The sequence below is a fragment of the Coturnix japonica genome, chromosome 1, assembly GCF_054131305.1.
Source record: "Coturnix japonica strain WE chromosome 1, WE-NBRP24, whole genome shotgun sequence".
In the NCBI taxonomy this organism is placed as follows: domain Eukaryota; kingdom Metazoa; phylum Chordata; class Aves; order Galliformes; family Phasianidae; genus Coturnix; species Coturnix japonica.
The window spans coordinates 52,783,891-52,800,679 of record NC_140663.1 but is presented as its reverse complement, the minus strand read 5'-3'; the positions used below and the strand labels follow the sequence as shown (position 1 = coordinate 52,800,679).

The 16,789-nt window shown below is 39.0% G+C and overlaps 1 protein-coding gene across 19 annotated transcripts in view; it reads left to right on the top strand.

Moving 5' to 3' along the window:
- The window catches only part of CALD1 (caldesmon 1), a 244,822-nt gene that overhangs the window by 75,543 nt on the left and 152,490 nt on the right, over nt 1-16,789 (top strand). For 4 of the 19 annotated variants that reach the window (XM_085520302.1, XM_085520266.1, XM_085520244.1 and 1 more), the window contains exon 2: nt 3,872-3,946. The exons of the other annotated variants lie outside the window; for them this stretch is intronic. The gene's annotated coding sequence lies outside the window, so the exon portion shown is untranslated. The remainder of the gene's footprint in view (nt 1-3,871; nt 3,947-16,789) is intronic. 19 annotated transcript variants of the gene reach the window in all.

Genomic DNA, 16,789 nt, shown 5'->3' with positions numbered 1-16,789 from the left:
ATAAAGAACGTTTCCCTTGAGACTTGCTGTGGAGGGTGTGAGGAGAAGTGTTACCCACCCGTTTGCACATTTTCTGGTTCATGTCCTTAAATGGGGGAAAAAAAAATAAAAATCCTTGGAATTTAGCTCATAGAAGGGTTATAAATAGATTTGTGGAGATAAGGTTTTGCTGGAAATACTCTGGCTTGGGATCTAGTCAGGAAAGTGACACTCTAGGCTGACAAATGCAAGGGAAAGGAGGGCTCTTGCTGGTGACTGCAAGATAGGCACATCCCCTGTCCACACTGGAAACCATTCTTCCTCCATTCATGTGGGGATCCGAGTGGCACGGCTAACTGTGCACCCCTAGGAGCTGAGTAACTCAGTGAGGGAGAGTTGCCATTTGTGATCCCCTCATGTCTGCAGGTCTCAGGATGTGCAGGAAGTTCGCTTCGCCTCCCACCCCAAAGCAGCAGTGGCTGCAGGGCCAGGCCGGGCCCTGTGGCCTGGCACAAGTTGCTGCCAGCAGGCTTCAAAGGGATCTGTGCCTATGTGGAGGGGCTGAGATTGATCCCTGTTTGTTTCTTATTTGCAGGGCTTTGATGTTCCCCTTCTCTTTCTGTGACTGCCACAGGGCATGTTACTAGCCTCTTCCCGCTTCATTCTTTTCTTTGACAGGGAGCTCTCTAATGGTGAAATGGTCCTCCTCCCTTCACCATTTTTTTTCTTCAGCTGCAGCGTTCACACCAGTAAAACCTCACTCTGATCCACAAGCAAAGGCAGGACTTTTCTAATCCTTTACCTTTCCAGAGCACATAGCAGAGCTTGTTGCATAGCCCAAATTATCACTGTCCAGTACAAAGCACTTGTATGAAGAACAGTTTCTGTCTGCATCTTTCCCCTAAAATAATGACCTGGTGATAACTTGTTTTCTCTCAGCAGTTTCAAATCCAGGGGGAGAATCTGGCTTCATTCCTGTCTAGTTAAAGCCCACAAGTTTGAGAAAGATTTCTTCAGGCTTGGCCACAAACTGTGGAAACGGGAGGTAGCTGTGTTAGCTCTGAGCTCAGGGGAAATGTTTGGCCAGCTCTCATTTACCTGTAGAGCTGAGCCTCTCTGCTGCTGGTGCTACAGGAAGTCATCCTGCACAGGGGCTGTGCTGTAGCTTTTGGTCCTGAGGGGAGAAGAGGGGAGAGAAAAGGGTTTGCTGCTGCTCTTCAGGGCTCTGGGAACAACAAAGCCCTATACATATGGTCACATCCTGCTATGGAAATTAGGGATTTCAAGCTAATTCAACCCACTTCAAATAAACTGGATTATAAAGACCGAAGTGCAACATTTTAATTGCTGTAAATATGAATAGGAGTTCTTAGGAAATTCTGATGATGGAGCTAAGCATTTCTGTGGCTTATGTATATTGCATTAACAAAAGCAGGCCAGCTGCAGAGTTCTGTTCTGCTACTCCCAGTAACTTAACACATGGGTTGTTTGAGTTCTGCTTTCACTGCACTGCTGAAAAGGAGGGAGATGTTTTAACCTGGGCATTGGCTAGTCTGATTCTAATCTTACTTCAGCAGCTGTGTGGTGATGTAAACCTTATTTCAGTTTTTAGAAATACATATTGGGTCTAATCTTAGTTATCATAATCTAAATCATGTCAGTTATTACAGTATAAATCAGAGTTAGTTTCAGAATCCATCTTTCTTTGTTTTGCTTTCTGTACATCCCCTGAAGGATGCTAGCAGCAGGGAACTGGTCAGAATTGTGGTAAGGAGAGTTCATTAGGAAATGATATTTCATAAAAGAGAGAATGCTGGTAAACCAGTAAGCCAGTGCAAATTCCACTGCTCATTTTCTCCCTGGTGATTAAAAGGCCTGCTGTAAATGATAAAGGCTGGACATTAGTTTGTTGCAGCCACAGTAGTAAATGTCTTATTCACTGGACACAGTATACAGTCAAGGAGCAAGGGCCTGGGACAATAAAAAGGAAAAGCAGCAACTGTTGTTTGCAGTTTGTTTGCTGTTTTCTCCACTGTGTGTTACGAAAAAGCACACTGTTGTTGTTGTTCCTTTATTTAGATCCATGCAAACAGCAGTAGGTTTGTTTTGCCACTTAATCTTCCCTCCATAAAACCAGACACACGAGCCTATTTCCTCTCCTTCCCCCTACACAACCCAAACAAGAAAAAGACATTTCCTCTACCAGTATAAATAAATGTTACTCTTCTGTATTCAGCGTATCTCTTGTGGGTTTTTATGACTATGGGCTGGGATTAGCAGACAAAATCTTATTCTCACCCCAGGTATAAAACAAGAACGTTAACAAAAGCAGTGATTAAATGCCAGTGTTTCAGAAACAGTAGTAGGATCACAGGAGTGCAGCAAATAGGAAACGTGTGTGCATGAACAGAAATGAGTCTGGGGGGAGGGCAGGAGCAGCGTGCTTTGAATGGGAGTTGCAGAAGGGCTCCCAAGTGATGTGTGCACCCTGTGGGATTTTCCTCCCAGCACATCAATTCCTGCAGTGAAACCCTATGCAGATGACATTAAGATGCAAAGTTGTTAGAACACAGTTGTATTTACATTCTTGCTTCTCAGTTTGTTTTCTTTACAGTTTAGTACTTACTCTGACATCAAAATCAAAGGGAGAAAATAGCCTAGTTGCTTTTCATTTCCCAAGGAGGATAGATAAGTAACTACAACAATGAAACTATACAGTGTCTCCTCCTTGCTGAAGATGAGTCTTACAAATACAATGCTTGTGTCATATTGATATATTTAGAGGTTATAGATGGGATCCTTTAAGCTGCTGACATTTTGATGTAAACCCATAAGGGTTTTCATTGTTGGCATCATCCAGTTACTTGTATTTTGAGTATGTTTCAGCTGTTGTGATTGACTCTTCAGATGATGTAGTTGGTCACAGGACACTTGGCTAGATTTGAATTCATTCTTCTGCTCCTCAAAATTTTTATTCCTGGTCTCAAGAAATACCATGGACCTGCAACAGATCTGTGGTTCACCTTCTGTTTTCATACACATCTGGGCTTCTGCAGCTTCTAGTGAGTATGATTGATAATAAGACTTTGTCAGTGTTGATAAAGTAGACATACTTTCAGCTATGATGCTTTGTTTTTTGTTCTAAGAGAAAAACAATGTTGATAATACACTGATGTCTATCAGTTTGTCAGTTTATCAGTTCATCCCACTGGGAAGGCAGGGGGAGTGAGGGAAAGACTGTGTGGTGCTCAGCCACCTGCTAGCTTAAATCACCACAAACAGTCCTTTGTGATAGTTTCTGATACCTTCTTTCACTGAAAAGGTATTTGTTTTTTTTTGTTGTTGTTGTTGGTTTTTTTGTTTATTTTTTCTCTTCAGTGTATTGCTTTCTTAGAGATGAAACCAGTGCCCTCAACTTCATGAAAAGGATCATGATATTTTATGTCAGAGAGCTGGAGGGTACTAATTAGACCTACTCTGAGATGGCGTTGCTTTTCAACTCTGAATGGCAGTACTTCTGAAGAGAGTGTTATCATGGAGCTGTGGTTTATAAAGCTGATACCCACTGAGGAACCTTAATGTGGCTAAAAGAAGCCCTGACTGGTTTTAGCAGCCCAGTATTGTGATAATAATACAGATTACTGCTTCTGTTTTCTGGCTATTGAAAGGATCTGGAGAAAACCAATTTGGAGACCGGAATAACCAAATATCTGGTCTCTGTCATATTTCTTCATCCAGGATTTGGACTGGATTTGCCTTCTTTTATATTGGCTTGTAAATACCACCTAAATTAGGTGCATTATTAGAAGCTAATAATGGTTAATAAGAAAACAGAGAGCAATAAATATTCTAGTTGAAGAAATTTTTATTTCTTTTTTTTTTTTTTTTTTAGCATCTTCAGTCTTCTTGAACCCAAAAATAAGATGTGAGGCTACTTGGTTTTCCTTTTTTCTCTTTTAAGAGGCAGGTAAATTATGCATGCTTTGGAGTCATTTCCTTTCCTCTAGGAGATTTGTGGCTGAGTTTCATGTTTGTGCAGTCTTATACTGGCTGCCATGGAGAAGCTTTGCAGAAGTTAAACTCTGCTGCTCTGCATTGTACATGGCTGGGAGTTCTTAACTTGTAGGTGTCTTTTAGTATAGACTTTCAAAGATGTCATTTTCCAAGAAAATCTTTTTATTTACATTTGTTTATTAGAAGAATACTCTTCCCTGTGAATTGGCTTAAGATTTTTCAGTCTGTTGTCCAGCAAAGAATTTCCATTGTTAGTAATGATGCTTGCTTCATCTGTCAAACCAGAAAGCTACTGTCCTTCCTAGACCATCTGCTCCTACAACCCAAAAGGTGTTAGAAAATAAGCAGTAGATATTTTTCTGTTTTCTGTAACAGACATGAACTCCTTTTGTGGAGTCTATATATAGACAATTTAATTCTAATACAAGGGGGATGTTTTCCTTCTGCATCAGTGTCTGATAAATATCACCTCATGTTAGTAAGAAATGAAAGGAATTTACTATACGTGTGGGAAATAGGTTTTGTTATGATGAACAGATTGAAATGGTGACAGACTGTGAATCTGACTTATATGACAAAACAGTTACACAGTTGTGAAAACCTAGAAACAGTATGGTGAGCTGGAGAAAACATTATAATCTAACTATGTTATTTCTGTCTCTCCTGTGACCCTGCATGGCAATGGAAAGGCACTGATGGAAAGTCTGCTGGCATTAGAAGGCACAGAAGTGGTTTCATCGATCCTTGGTTCAGTGCTTAAATATGGCTGAGCCTGAATCTAAACCTTTAAATTCAAGGTTTTTCCCCATTTTAAAATTAAATACCAGAGGCATTTAAAATAAATAAATAAATGAATGAATGGATAAATAAATACATAAAATAAAATAAAAAGGAAATCCCAAACTGAAAACATGGGAAAGACATATTAGGTCATTTTGTCCCTTTCCCTGTACAGTGTGAGATGACTCCCTAAAGTATATTCACACGTGTTTTGTCCATAAACACCTCTGTTTATTAACAAAATACAATAAGCTGTAGTTTCTCAGTGAGGATTGGGATAGTTTGCTACACTTTCTAGTTTTTAGCAAGCGGAAATAGCTATCATTCTAAAATGTGTTTCTTGGCCTATGGATATTGCTTATATGAATTCAAGCAAAAAATACCTAATGAATGGAAACTCATAGAATAGTTAACGGCAGCTGGTTTTATTATGGACCTCTGACATGATCTCACACTAGTTTAATACAAATGTTACCTCACTGACTTCTATGGAACTGGTTTTCATTTGCAAGGGAGTAAATGGGGCCAAATTCAGTCAAAGACCTAGGGAGAGTCTCTGGGAGAAGGTTTTAGTTTGGGGAATGTACTTTACATCCACATAAAATATATGGGCATATCTGCACATTGTAGTCAATGCATCAGGCCACCTGGGAGATGCTTTGAATATCACCTGTGCAAATCCAAAATGAAAGGAAGGGATAACTTGCCAGGAAGGGCCAGAGAAGTATTTCATTTTTCTGAATGCTGGGCTTCCTGCTTACTGGATTTCTAATGTTGTGTTGTTTATTGTCAGTCCAGTTCAGACAAAAGCACCAGCTGTACAATTACTATGCCTTGAAGCTATCAAAGAAAGCAATGAAATAATAATCATATGTTTTAGTCAAACCTTTCTCCAGAATGGCACAATATTCTCCTAGCTTAGCTGAATCTTGCAAAAGTGTCAAAGGCATCTGTGCCCTGTTGTAACGAAGGAAAGCTTCAGAACTTCCCAAATCCAGCAGAGACGTTACTTTGCAGGCTAGGTACTAAACACCAGTTTACAACTAAGAGATGAGCATTACATTTGTGTAGTGTGTGAGGAAACATGGCTAAAGAAGTGACGGAAGTTGATTAAGAGTGGAGAAAGGCCAGGGACCTTGTTTCTTGCTGCTCAAGTTTTGGTGGTCCTGTTCCCTGCTTCCCAGCATAGCAGCACCTGAAGTTCTAATGCATGCAGAACCATGGTTTGCAACCTCTTTGTGCATACTTTGAAATATGTTTTAAGGTTTAGCACAGCTCCCTGGACTGTAGCAGGATTTCCCAGCAGCATAATCACTGGTTACAGATGATTTTTGCTTTACTCACTTTTTGAAATGGTTAAGTTTACAGGTGTGTGACAGAAAGATTCATTGTAATGTGGTCATAGTTTGGCTTGGGGCACTCCTGCTGACAGAGCAACACCATTTTAGGACTGTAGAGTTATGTAGTGTTAACTGTGTTAATTTTCATTTTTATTTTACTGAAGAAGCAGAATGATCATAATTAAGCAATGTATTGGCCAAAACTGGTGGGGGAGGAGTCAGTGGAGGATGTGAAATGCTTTAAATAGTCCTATCCACTTCTTTAAAAGTGAGCTCTTACAGAGAGTGGTTGGAAGTTATTTCTCAGCCTGTTACTGAGTTCTTGATGTTCCCTACCTGAGCTGAAGCTAGTGACATTGTCCACAAGAAGTGCAACAGCAGCTAGCACCCCCATGACTTCACACAGCATACTGGTGCGCCGTGAGACAGAAATGACTTCCAGCTGCGTTGCTCTGCCACATTCACAGTGGTAAGTTTGAAGGAAAGGCCCTTTACTTGGGAACATTTTAGTCTTCTCTGGATGTTCCTCCTGATCAAATTAGGTGCTGATGACAGAAATTTATAGGAGAGCTCTTGTTTAAATAGATTATATGCAAGTTTTATCCTGCTTTCTTCCAGTGTGCTTCTGTCCTTGAAGTAAACAAAGCCAACCTCCACATTTCCATTGCTGTTTCAGTACTCTTTAGTTGAACAGAGCTTGCCAAGTCTGCTCTGACCTGAGTACACCAAATGATACCATTTACATTGTAAGTACTTTCTTTGGATTAAAATGGCAGTTGTTATGTGGAAAGTCAAAGAAAGAGCTGGTGCTGCAGACTAGGACTTCTGATTACTACACCATAATGCATAGGTGTAAACTAGGAAGTGGTGCAGTCACCATCCCTGGAGGAATTTAAGGAAAGGGCAGATATTGTACTTAGTCACATGGTTTAGTGTGCAGTATTGGTGATGGGCAGACAGTTGGACTAGATGATCTCAAAGGTCTTTTCCAACCTTAAAGATTCTATGCTGTCATACCAAGGCATACTCACAGACCTGTTTACTAAACCTTTTCTCATAGCTCTTTGGACTGTTTGCTGGGACAGCCATATTAACCACAAAGGAAGAGATAAGTAAACAGGAAAATTATTCTGTGAAGTATGGTTAGAATTTAATAACATCTTAAATGTATTTATAAGCAGTAAAATGAAAGAAGAAGAATAAAAGCTTAGGGTATTGAATACAGGTTTATCTGTTGAACATTCTCCTGTGTGAAAGTTTTTATTGGCAAAAGATCTAGATAGATGTGGTCTAGTGACTTGGAAGTTATGAGGTGATGTCTTTTATTAGAAGCTGAATTCCCCCTTTGCTACTTAGTTAAATCCAAGGTTAGAATGTAGTGTTATGGTATTCCATCCAAGTAGTCTGGCCACCCTTGATAGGTTTTATTTTTGATTAGTAAAAATACATGGCAAAAGGTGTTGAACCACTTGCTGGAAACTTGCTGCTGCCAGAGACACTAACATGGTCTACATCTGCGGAGAGATTTTCTTTGCTTAATATACTGGAGATATACTTAGCAAATGCCCAATGGACTGAGCTGGCAGTATATCTGGTTTCAGAATGCAAATATGGTACAAAGTCTGAAAACCTGGACTTCAGCAAAGAACAGAAATCATGGATGGAGACATAGCAGAAGCTCAGATAGATGATTTTGCACCTTTTTTTTTTCTTTTTTTTTTTTTTTTTTTTTTCTTTTTTTCTTTAAAGTATTGCTTTATGGGTGTCAGGAATGAAGAATTACAATTTCATGTCGATATATGCCTGAAGCTGAGAAGAACAGTAGGATATATGGGAATAGTTGTACATCATGCAGCACTGGTGCCACCTGCTCCAAAGGGAACATAAACCTATCTCTGAAATATTAGAAAGAAAACTTTATGTACCACATGTGATTTTGCATTTATACAGGTGCAACTGGCTTCAGCTGAAGGGCTGTTTTGATGAGAGACGAAATGTCTCATTTATATCATTGATATAAATTACTTCTTGACATTTACGTGAGTGGTAGAAAACAAACACGCTCCACTTGTGTTGGTGTTCTTGTTGTGTGCATAAAAGAAGACCTGTCCTTACCCATGTGCATTTTCTGTAAGGATATAATGCCCCTATTCAGTATTCATAAAAGAAGGCAGTGGCTGCCCAGCTTGACTGCTTGATGAAGAGGCAGTTGCAGAATTCCACCCGGCTGAAATTGCTGATTTTTGCAAATGGAAATTGTTTATACATTTTTCTTCATTTAATAGAAATGTAATTAGTGGTTTGCAATGTTTATGTGGGTAGCATCAGCTGAATCTTGTTCCAATCCACTGAATGCTTTTTTAACATGACCTGCAATACACATCATGCAAAAATCTATCCACGATGTCCAAAGTTAAGTGCAAATTCCCAATGTAAATATGAAGTTTTGCCAAGCTGAATTAAGCTCCTTAGGTGGTATCAGGAAGGGCTTTGTTGGATTGTTTACTTTTTGCAGGGGGTAGGGGATAGAGGAGCCTATAAATAGAAATAAAATGCTATTCCACAACTGAGGGATTAAGTCTTGAATTAGACTGTTGTATAAAATCTAAAGACTGAAATAAAATCACTGCCCAACACTCACTTTTTCAATTTAGCAATCTCTAGAAACTCTCTCGGGGTACCAGCTGCACTCTCAGCAAATTATTAGAACAAGACAAGAGTGTCCAGCCAAAACTTTGGGGGTGTACAGCAGCACTAACAGCGCATCAGGTCTCAAACATGCTGTTTTGTACAGCAGCGGGTCCCAACATTATCCCAGATTTCTTCCTCTGTTACCCGATTGTCTTATTTTGTATGTGTTTTGCTTCACTCCCACTTAATTGATCAGATATTAATTCTTTTTTAATAGTTTCATAACTTTATAAAGCTTCTGGACAATTTATTTAAACTGTTGTGCTATTGTGCTGCAGTGTTTTACTGTTAATTGCATTTTAAGCCCCCACAGTCTCAGGAAATATTTACCACAGTTGAAGCTAATTTCTAACCACTTGTGATAGTACAGAATACATTTCTGGAAGTGACATAGAATGAGCAATTATTCCCCCGTCTGTCAAGATGAAAACTAAGTTCTTGTGTTTAGTAGAGTAGTAAAATGAGAGTTTAATTGAGAGAAAAGGGTACAACATAAGACCATTCCCTCTTGCCCTATTACCTGGGAGAAGAGGCTGACCACCATCTTGCTACCACCCCTTCAGAGAGTTGCAGAGAGTGACTCCTAAGCCTCTTCTCCAGACTAACAGTCCCAGTTTCCTCAGCTACTTATAAGACTGGTGCTCCAGATTCTTCATCAGCTTTGTTGCCCTTCTTTGGACACAAGAAGTGATAGGTACTCTCTGATTTATACTCTGAAGCATGGTGTTTCTGACAGCCTTTAGAAGTAATTATTCCCATACTGGACACACATACAATAAAATCTGAGATGCCTCAATATGACGCTTTTAGGAATTTTCAAGTGTCAGAGTTTGGACTGTGAGTTCTTTGTTGGCATTTTTATCAATGCCAGTTAAATTCTGTTTCAGTATTTCTACAAACAGCTGATGCAGACTTACCAAAGAAATGCATGCTTGGCATTCATTTTTACCTATCTGCATGTGGCCAGTTTCTTATAGTACCTGGTTCATAGTTGAGCTCATCCCTGGCAGCTGAAGGGAAGAGGACTTGAAACTTCACTTTGAATGCTTCTTTGCCATCAAGCAGTTTATCTGCTGCTGAACTGTATTGACAGAGGTACCAGATTTTGTTAAGAACCTCAGCTGTTGGCTCAGAATATTGTTGCTTGCGCATAAAATTATTTGTCTTGAAAAATGATGCAGCTCCTTCAATTAAAGGAGCCCACACATTTGTATGCTTAGGTAACTGCTGTGTAATTGTCCTGATATTGTTAATGTGATGAGGAAAAAGTGAAAACAAGACAAGGTTCTGTGAGCTAGCAGGTAAGATTCTGTAGTACAACTACAATATAGATATATATTTTTAAAGTGCATATGGTTAGCAGCTTTAAGCATGGTATGCTGTCTTTGATTATAACAGTGCTGAGCTTTATCTGAAAAGTTGAAACCTCTGATTCTCGAGTACATCAGTAAGTGAAACCTAAGCACATGTAATCTGTAAAAATAAATGTAATTACTTTAGCAAATGTATTACAGCTGGCCAGGTCTAATGTTAAGATACCTGTTTCTTATAGCTCACTGGTGTCAAAAGACAGAGGTGATGGCTTGAGCTGTGCTGCATAGACAGGATGGAGGAGAAAAAATATTGCTTGCATTCTTCTGAGCGCACAGTAAAATGGATTAAAGTGAGCTGTGGTTCTGGCCTTTGACATTTCTTCCCACTATTTTCTTCTGTTTAAATCATTTTGTTAAGAGTAGCTTTTTATTTTTTTTCCTGGTAAAACTGTAGCTAAATGATGCTTCAAAATTGAACACTAGATAATATCTTCAAGAATGCCTAAGGCCTCTGAAAGCCTTCAGTGACCTCCTTTAAGGTGATAGCGTTGCTATAGCGGAAACAAGAACTCTGCACTCCATTTTTCGTGCTGCTTTAGTTTTGCTGTATGACTTTAACAGACTTTTTGGCCTTGTCTTGTTTACTTATCTTTAAAAAACACGTTTCAGATTTCCATAGGAGTACAGGGTGAAAGACTGACTGCAGCAGAGCACTTCAGTATAGGTCAGTGACTGATGTGGTGATAACGATAAGTTCATGAAAGGCTGTGGAAGATCTCCATCTGGTCAGACCACTGGCATGAAGTGTGACTTATATGGGTGTAGCTCTCCATTATTCTGCACATTCTTCCCAGCAAACTTAAGAGCTGCTTCCTAGAATAGGTAGGACCTTACTCATCTGCTGCAACAATAGGCAAAAGTATACTTGTTCCTGGTCTTTGGAAATCTCAGAAGGTGGAAATCCTGTTTCTCACAGGAGAGTGGTGACTGGAGCCTTAATTAGCATCTACAAAGTGGTTAGATGTCCTTTTGCAGAAATGTGCCCTGGAAAGTGATAAGTGCATTGTGATATTGTTGACGGAAGTAATGGACACAAGAAGCAGGGGAAAGATAACACTGTCATCAGCCGCTAAGCTTCGTAGTTCCCGCTCTTTGATCCTGTGGGTTTCTAATTTATCTATTTATTTATTTTTTTTTCAGTATAGTTTTAAGTTCCTCTTTGCAAAGAACGTGCATTTCTGAAGTGATGCAGGCTAATTGAATTTGTGTGATTAATCCAAACAATTGGAATAAATTATTAGGTCTGATATTTGAATCCTAACTTACAGCACAAACTTCTCTTAGAACTGCACTTAGGGAGACTGAATAACATTTTAGAAGTTACTGCTACTTGAAGCAGAGTAGGTGACAGGGACAAAACTAGTAATAAAATAACAAGTTATTTAGCCCACTGAGCAATTAAATGACTTCCCTCCTCTTGGAAATACAATGCTATGTTTAGAATAGCCAAGGATTCTGGCATTACAAGCCAGCCCAGCAGAGGTGTGACAGCTACAGGAAAAGTGGGCTCAGAGAGACCTCCTATGCATTTCAGAGCTCTGTAAGAACCAGCTGTAACCTTAGCATTTGTGCTCCTGCAGACAGATGTCATCATCTCTCAGCACTGCACCAGGCATCACTCTCAGTGTGTGGTCTGTACTGAGAATGGGATGCAAGGAGTTGCAGCCAGTCCATCTCCTACCTCTGCAGTAATACTGTTCCCTGAGAAGGCTGTGGTGGCAGCAGCATAAACAATAACAGTAATTAAGGGTCCCCTGGCTTTTGCTGGGACTACGCTGAATCCTCTGATTCAGGTTGCTGCCTCTGTTTGCTACAGCCTTGGCTCTGGGACTAGGATGAACTTGACCTCTGCTGTGTTGGGGTTGAATACATGTCTTGTCCCTTTTGGGCCAGCTCCATGGGAAGTTCGTACAGGGAGAGCAAAACAGGACCTTTCTTGAGAGGTGGTCTCATTCTTGTGCTGACACAGCCTGGTCTCTCTAAGTGGTGTTTTTCTCCTGTGAAATGCTGCTTTGTGTGTTTTGGGGAGTTAGTAGTGACTCTGTGGCTGTCTTATAATCTCTTGGCCTCTTAAGCAGAGTCTGGAAAGAAAAGCTCCAGTAGAGGTCTAAACATGGTGGTGTTTTGTTTTGTGCTTTATTTATTTATTTATTTAAAGAAGAATAAATGTAGTTTTTGAGTAACCTACAGACAGGGCAACATCCCCGTTCTAAATGGTTCCCAGGGCATTCTGCATCTTATATGGTCCCTAAGTACAAACAACTTAGAATTTTTGTTTGCTTTCATGAGAAAATTAATATATCATGATGGGCAATGCATGGCACAAAAGCCAAACTACGCAAACAGCTGAGGATTTTTGTGTTCTTCTATCCGTTCATAGATTATATTTAGAAAACAAAGTCCTTTGAAAACCTTAAGGAATTTTGGCTGCCTTTCAGAAATGGTAGAGTTAAGTCAATAAAATGCTCAGAAGAGATTTTATGTCCCAAAGCATATTTTATCTTGACAGGTTATATGCTATTGAGAACTGTAGCCATGACTTGAAGCCAAGTTAGGAAAAGAACACTTCTGTTATAGAGCTGTGTTTGATGGGAATCTGAGGAGGAAAAAGGAGAGAATAGTGTGTGCTCTGAGAATGCCAAGTGCAGAAAGCTTCTCTAGGTTGAATTCCTGCGTTGATATTAATCACTGCAACTTCTTTGGCTTCAATAGGACCTTACTGATTTACATCCACTGGGCATCTGGTTGTTCTTGATTTTACACAATTGCTCTGGATCCATGAAACATGGGTTTTAATAGATGACTAATAGCTTGAAGTCTAAGATTTCTAATCTGTATTATTTATGTTTAAAAAAAAATGGGCAAATGAGGTAATGCCTACTGTCTGGTACTTCTGCCTTAGCTGCCTTACTCTGTTTCTTTGTACTGATGTGGTTTTTATGGATGTTTGCCCATCAAAGAGCTTGCTTTTATGCTATGCTTTTATGACTGAGAACAATAGGCCTTTTCTAGATAGGAGTTGTGTCCAGTCTACTGACATTAGAAAGATGTTTTATTGCCTTTTGTGTCCTTCCATCTGAAAGGAACATGGAGAGATAGTTCTGATTTGGGGGAAGAGAAAAATCTGCCTCTGTGATACCTGTTGAAAGAATCTACACATATCCAGGAACAAGGTTAAATAACTCTTTTTTTTTTTGAAGTGAAAATTGAAGTGGATTTGGGTTTTAAATGAAAGAATTACAGGGAATTTAATTTCATTCCTTAGTCATTCCATATATGTAAGTACTGGCAACACTTTTAAGAGGGGGTATAAGTAGTCTGATTTTAAGAGACTGCACCTATAAAACCCTTAGATGCTTTGGGAAAATCTTTAGTATTTTAGGGTAAGAAAACTGGATGGACCATTGGTAGCTGCTGACTTCTAGTTTTGCCTGTCCCCTCAGAAGTCTCACGTTTACAAGACCCAACACTTCTAATGCACAGAGGAGCTATTCTGTCAATATTTGTCAGGCAGCACCATAAATAGAAGTGTGACGACGAGTCACAGAACAGTTGGTACTCTTCCAAACCCTCATTGGATTATATGGAAAAGACTGGAATAAAAAACGAGTCAGACTTTGCATGTGTGAATTGCATCAGCATGGGCTGAATTGGTGTTCATTCATAGAAATACTTTGAAAAGATATAATTTTGTCTTTCTACTGTAAAATAAAATAACTTTGACTGTTATACTTCCTACATTAAAAAAAAAAAAAAGAAAAAAAAAGTATAAATTAGAGGGATGTTTATTTTTTGGTCCTCTGGAGTTTTGTCCTTGAAGCAATGAACAATGACTTGAAGTTGATAAAGGATTCAGCTGAAAATACAGCTGTTGACTGCAGCCTGGACGCAGCTGTTCAGAATTTAAAAACTTGAGGGCTGGCACTGTAGCTGGCATAAGTTGTCATTAGAATTGTTGGCTTTGTAGTAAAAGTCCAATTCTCAGTGGAAATCCATGTATTTCCAATTCTCTCCTATTTTCACTTGAATTTATCTTGTGATTTAAATATTTGCAGGGATTTAGTCACTTTGGAAATCCTTTTGTTTGCTGGAAGTTTCCCATGAAGTGACAGGACAAAATTCTATCTCACCCTTCTTCACCATGGCTGTGTACATTGGGCTTGAAGAAGGTTTCATCTTTCTCTAGATGCTTCCTTTTATCCACTTATGTTTGGTCAGATAAATTACGTTTGGTGAGAGGATGCATGGGTTTGTGTGGAGAAGAAATCTGCACATAAATGGAGATTGGCCACTGTTAAAGCATTTCTTCCCTATCCAAGAGGAGAAAGCAAAATATGCCTTCTGAATGTATCTGAATTAAAACAATACCTCTGCAATCTTTATGTTTAGTGTGTACTCAAAGCCTGTACTGAGGTTAATTACAGGGAAATTTTGGCAGGATTCAGAGGTATTCATTTCTAAAACTTCTACTGAATCTTCATCTTTCTTTGCTCTGATGTCTTGGGATCTTGAAAAAAATTTCATTGAGCTGGATAATTGAAAAATATTATAACATACCAGGTTCTTGTAATTTCAGGCTCCCACTGAGATGTGTTCATGACCTCTAGCTGGATGGCTCGTTTTTAGAGATATCCGTTGAATTAGACTGCATGATCTGAAGTGCTGGGACTGCATGGCAAAGAACATGATGCAGAATTGTAAGGCCAGATCAAGCTGATATCAGAGAAAATACCAAAAGCTGTTGCTGTCTGACAGCTTTTCTGTGACTTAAGGCACACACAACAGTATGTTCCAGCAGTTTTCAAGAAATATTTTTCAGTTGGGTTACTAGGACATATTCTTCCCTTACACCCACTTAAGTCATTCTAATCATTAGTAAATTACAGCTCAGGATTTAGTTACATCTTTAGGGAAGTATTATGAAATCTGCATTGTTTGGCCTCTGCAAAACTTATAACTAGAGGACTTCTCCTTCAGGTCTGTCTGTCTAACATCTTTCATCAGCATTGAATTCACTTAGTTTGTCATCCTTCAGTAACCTCTTAAGCATGCATGTTCAGTGAGGTTCTTTTCAGTGTTCCATTGAAAGTGAAACCTGTGGTGTTGTGGAAAAAAAAAAAAAAGGCACAAAGTCAGACAGGTTCCACAGGGAAGAAAGTGTTTATACTTATGCATATACTTAAATGGATGTGGTTATGGTTGTATAGGACATGACTGGCTTTTTATCTTTTGAAGCAACTTGCTGATTTTTGTGCCATTTGAAATTTCTCTAAATGCAGAACCTTCTATTGTTGGATTAAATTTTGCCCTGTGCTAAAAGTGTCTGGATAGTGTTATAACCTGTTATTCTTTTCTTTAAATCTTTGAAGTTGCAGAACTTGCACAATAGTATTGGCAGGTTAGAGAAAATCCAAAGCAAAAAAGATGCACAGAAAGCTGAAATATGATCAGTATAGATTTGTACAGGTGAAAGTTGCCACTGCTAGCAGATGAACGTGCTGCCTATATTTCTGTAAGTACCACTAAAATCATGAACAGATTTAAGTGAAGTGACATTCTGGGTGTGGAATTAGGGTTTGTCAGAAGCCACACCTCACCAGAAGCAGACATTCTTTTCTTGCTTTCACTGGTAGAGATCCAGATGTATGTTTTAAAATACAGTTTACTCTGGTCTGTACTCAAATAATCAAAGGCAGAGTATTTCTCCAGATGGGGATTCTTGAATCACCAGAACATATCTTCATTTCTACTTTTTGTTGTCTTTCCTCTGAAATCCTTGTCACTCAAGAAAGTTTCTCAATGTTATTATTTGGAATATTTTCTTAAAACAATACCTGTGAAGTTATTTTAGAGTGCTGATTCACTGCAGTCCTTCCTAGTGTTTTTAACTTTTCAGTCCCTTCTACAATAGTTCTTGATGTTGTCAAGCTCAAGGCAGTAATAAAATGAAGCAGTGAGAATATTGCTCAATACTTGATTGTCTTCTATTCTCTGATTTTCTTCATGGCAGACATGGCATTGGTAAGATACCCAGGTACTTAGTGTTGTTGCTCATATCGCATTTCTTTTAAAATATAATTCCATGCAAGCCTGCTTATGAAGAATGTTAGATGAATTGTGTTGACGTGAAGTTCATTTTCTGTCTAGGAAAAGATAGCCCAAACAGAGGCTTTTATCAGACTTCCCTCCCACTCTGAAAGAGTTCAGCTGTTAGGAAGAAGTAAGGACTACACACAGATTTTACACTTATGCAGCCACTGGACTTTTCTAGGGAGGCTGCTAGTGGGGCTACTTGTTTATAACCAATATAGTTTGGGGTTTTTTTTGGTAAAGTAAAAAACTGTCAGGGACATGTGTAAGGGGATTGTGTTCCACTGGCACAAGGCATTATCAGGTGTCCTCAGGTAGATCAGAAAAAATAACTCTGCAGATCTTTCTGGTAATTTAGCCCCTGCCTGCTTTTGGAAAAATACTAAAAATACTCAAAATACACACATAGTTGGATTTTCCTTCAAAATCCGAAACAACAACGGGTCTATCTAAAGCCTCGTTAATGGAAAATGATTCCCAAGGGAATAGAGTTTCTGGTTCTTTTCCAATAACTAAAAAGTT